We start from the raw sequence: 4970 nt of genomic DNA, 5'->3' as shown, positions 1-4970 counted from the left end.
TCTTGAGATAATCTTTAATTTGAAGAATGAATTTTTCTTCTGACATGCACATAATATACCATTATTTAGCCACGGCTTTTTGTTAGTTTTATGTTTGATTAGTTTCTTTACCAGAGGACAATTATTTTCATAGAGAGCCATTACTATAGATAAGAATGTGTCACACGCTTCGTCCACATCATCAACATAGACTTTACTCCAGTCTTGTTTTGTCAAATCGTTTTTAAAAAAAATTATTGACTCTTTAGTTCTGTCTTGTTATCTTGCATTTCATGACTTCTGTGTTTGATCCTGTGGAGCTTTGAATAATTGCAAATACTGGCAGATGATCACTTGTGTCATTAATCACTATTCCACTGATTATATTCTTATCAATACCATTGGTGAAAATGTTATCAATTAATGTCTCACTATGTCTTGTAATTCTGGTCGGACGTGTTATTAATGGATAGAAGCTCATACTGTACATCATGTTAATAAATTCCATAGTGTGTTTGTTTGCAAGAGGGTTCATCAAATCAATATTGAAATCCCCACATGCAAAAAAACTTTTCCTATTATTTATTTTTCGTATATAATCGATAGCTTCTCTTTGAATATTTACAAATATGCTTCCACATGACTGTTGTGTGCTGCTGACGCCCCCCCCCCCCCCCACCTCTGGTCATCCCGCTGCTGCTTCCACCTGCCTGCTGTGTGCTGTCGACGTCCCTGACTCCCCCAGTCTGGCCTTCGGCAGGAGGGTCCCCCCTTATGAGCCTGGTCCTGCTCAAGGTTTCTTCCCTCCTAAAGGGGAGTTTTTCCTTGCCACTGTTTGGCTTAAGGCTTTTCTCCCACTAAGGGAGTTTTTACCTGCCATTGTTTATATAATAATTGCTCGGGGGTTTATGTTTATGTTTATGTTTATGTTTATGTTCATGTTCTGGATCTCTGGAAAGCGTCTAGAGACAACATCTGTTGTATTAGACGCTATATAAATAAAATTGAATTGAATTGAATTGAATATTTCAACACAAGATCCTGGTATTCTGTAGACAGCTTACTAGTACATTTTTAGATTTCTCCATTTCTATTTCTACTGTAATACATTCCATTACATTGTTTATTGCTTCTGACATGGTATCATAGCTTTACTTCTGTAGGTTTTATCAATGTATATTGCCACTCCACCACCTTTTTTCTGTTTTCTATTCATATGATACATTTCATAACCTTCTATTTCAGCCAAGGCGGTTTGTTCTTCGCTTAGCCAAGTTTCAGAGACTGCTATTATTGTGAAATTAGTCTTTAACTGTTCTAAACAATGTTTGATTTTTGACAGATTTGAATTTAAACCTCTATTGAAATGTATGATTGAGATTCCCCCCTCCTCTCTAAAGTTGTTCCCAAATTGTTCTTCAGTATAGTATTCACAATGGTTCTGTATGTTAATGTAAAAATTATTCTCAGGATCAATATCATTTTCAATGTCATGATCCTTGTAGTCTGTGAATCTAGATGTTTTAAGTCCCAGGGCCTCACATTCAGTGATACATTTTTAGGGCCCGAGCACTGACACTTTTTTTTTTCGTTTTTTTTTTCCTTCTTCCGACTAAGTGAGGGAATTTTTGCCCCCCTAAACGTGCCCCAAAAGTCACCAAATTTTGGCTGCAAGCCAGGCCTAACGACAAATTTGATATTTAATGGTTTGCATTAATGGGCGTGGCCTAATGGCTCAACAGCGCCCCCTAGAAAACTTTGTGCCTCAAGCCCCACAATACGGTTTGACGTACATGCACGAAAATCGGTAAACACCTGTATCATGTCACAACTTAAAGAAAAGTCTCTTGACGCCATGGCCGAAACCGAACAGAAGTCGGCCATTTTCAATTAATCGTGTCATTTTGCCGCAATTTATGACATTTCTTCGGCCGTTAATGCGGCCCAAATCATAACGTGCACCAAGGTGTGTTATACATCAAAATGTGCGCCTTGATCCTGCAACGATGAGCATTACTTTTCTCAGTCATAAGCATTACCGTGGCGACGATAGACACCAAAAAGCATGCCCCCCTTTCATCTGATTGGTCCATATTTGATAGTCCCTACTTTTTGCAAAAACCTTTGAATGGTTTGACATGAAGAGTCGTGGGTGGTTTCATCAGACTCAGTTTTGAGTCCTTGACCATAATTGGTGCAAATTAGCCCCACCCCTTCTTCTGATTGGTCGATATTTGATAGTCCCTATTCCAGTGTTGTGCAAGTTCATACTTCTCATGAACTAGTTCAAAGTTCAGTTCACATAGTTTAAAAATGAACAGTTCACGTTCATAGTTCACCATTTTCATTTTGAACTAGTTCAAATTCAGTTAATTTCAATATTTTTAGGTGAAGTATAAAAATGAAACGCCACCCTATCCTAAAACTGTTGTAGTGGTCTTCAACCCTGGTCCTCAGGACCCCTGTCCTGCATGTTTTAGATGTTTCCCTGCTTCAGCACACCCTGATAAAAATGACTGTCATTAACAGACTTGTGCAGACCTGGATGACAAGCTGATGACAACCATTAATTAGAATCTGGTGTGATGATGCAAGGAAACATCTAAAACATGCAGGGACAGGGGTCCCGAGGACCAGGGTTGAAGACCCCTGCTGTATACAATCATCTATTGTCCTAATGGCTTTTCAACTTTACTCAGAGGCTGTAATTCTCCAACACTGTAGTCCATTATCAATGTGTCTACCTGTTGCTGGGAAATCAACCCCCTGAAGGAGCAGCAGTGGGACTGGGATCGTTTGGGGCTGTTGGGTCTTCTGGGTCTTTCCTGTATGACTTTTTTTTTATTGTCAAGGACTTGCAGATATTTTCTCACATTGGAAGGATGCTTTAACTCCACATGACGTTTCGAATTTCGTAGGCAGACGGACGAGACAGACATCGGACTTGTTTTCTCAGTGCAGGTGGACATAATTTGCTTAGAAAGGTTAGATTTTTACCGTCGGACTCTTTGGGAGACAATGTGTAAAATTCCCGCAAATAATCATAAGCGGAGGCATCATCTGACGGCTCGCTGATGCTGTGCTCCCTCTTCACCTGTCATTCGTTAAGACTGCACCGTGCTTGGGCCACCGTTGCCATGGAGCTGGTGCCCGTTGCTATGCTAGTGTGCGCTGCATTGTGGGTAATGTAGTGTGAAGTCATCGTCTCATCGAGTATTTTAAATGTGCGCGCCGCCCGCTGGTGAAATGAGAAGGAGGATTATTCCGTAATAATTGGACCTAAACAGTGAAGCTGAAACTCTCATAATCTGAACAGTTAAAATTCCAGTTTGTGATCTGCAGAATGAACAAGTTCAAGTTCTTTATTTGGAAATATGTTGCGTTCAGTTCAACATTCTCACAGAAATGAACTCGTTCATTTGAACTCGTTCATGCACAACACTGCTAACCAGTCTGAGGGTGGCTGCCAGCCCTGCACCGGCTGAACTGGTGCGGTCTGCTGGTCTGCTGGTCTTGGGTGGGTCCCGGCCTCGGTCTGATCCCGCTGCAGGTCCGTCAGCGTTGGCAGAGCGTGGCAGCGTTTCCTTGTTTGTCTTCGTGATGAGAGCCGCGGTTGAACAATGGGCCGGCGAGGGCTTCCTGTCCGCCGCGTCCTCCGGCTGGTCCAGAGCGAAGGCTCCATTGTCCAGGGCAGGAAGAAGGTCGTTAACGTCGTTAACGCCGGCGGAGCGGCTCCAGCTCTTTCATGTGAGCCGGTCCACACTCTCCAGGGGTCCGAGTTTCTGGACCGGAGGAAGGACGGGGAAGTGGTACCGCTCTCCTGAGGTCCCAGTCTCCACCCTGTTCATACAAGGTTCCTCACTCTGCAGCTCCAGTCTGATGTTCTGCCCAGATGGGACCATTATGGGATGCTTTAATGCCACTTTCAGATGTGGTCCTTAATCTGATACGTATCTGATCTGTGCCAAAGCCGCCGCCGTCACGGCACGTTCGCATTTCCTCCCAGCCTGACCTTACAGAAGTGAGACAAGCATTATAACTATGGGTTGGTGGAAGCCGAGTGCAGCAGAATCAGATCATGGTAATGTTGATGTTGATGCAGCCGGACAAACACGTGAATCAACCATATGTACTTCTGTAAACACTACGCACCATTAATGTGGCTTTCGTCAACAAAAATTAGGACTAAATATCGTCGTCAACAAACCTTTATCACCTGAGGAAAACGAGACGCATCGAAAATGCTGGTCATGTGACGATAACGATAATTAAATATATAATGCAATATCGTAGAGGAATAAAAACCAGACTAAAATGTAGATTACAAAATAAAAACTCTGCTAAAATGTGTCTTCATTTTCGTTGACCAAAAACCAGAGGAAATGTTCTACCAAAGATCCTTCATGTCCATGTTTTCAGTAATAATTCATTTTTTATTTGGAGGCGCCTTTCACGACACCCAAGGTCACCTTACAGAATAAAAACACAAGAAATACAATTAAAAATACAATAAACATCCATACAAGCAACAAGACAAATAATATAACAGTAGACAAACAAACTGGTGGGAAGTAGTGCGTGATGTCCGGTTATAGTGAATGGGCAAGTTTGAACAGGTGGGTTTTGAGTTGTGTTTTGAATGTGGTGATGGAGTCTATTTGTTTTATGTGTGGGGGGAGGGAGTTCCAGAGTCTGCGTGCCGAGCAGCTGAAAGCTCGGGCACCCATGGTGCTAAGGTGTGAGGTGGGAGTGTAAAGGAGTCCAGCAGAGGTTGAGCGGAGGGTGCGGGAGGGGGTGTAATCTTGCAATAGGTCACAGAAGTAAGTGGGGGCTAGGTTGTGAAGGGCTTTGTGGGTGAGGAGGAGGTTTTTGTAAATGATACGGTATTGGACTGGGAGCCAGTGGAGTTGGATGAGGACGGGGGTGATGTGATCAGATGACTTGGTGCGGGTGAAGATCCGGGCGGCCGAGTTCTGTATGAGTTGCAGTTT

This window comes from Cololabis saira, chromosome 4, assembly GCF_033807715.1.
Source record: "Cololabis saira isolate AMF1-May2022 chromosome 4, fColSai1.1, whole genome shotgun sequence".
NCBI lineage: Eukaryota > Metazoa > Chordata > Actinopteri > Beloniformes > Belonidae > Cololabis > Cololabis saira.
Note: the sequence above shows the minus strand (reverse complement) of the source record.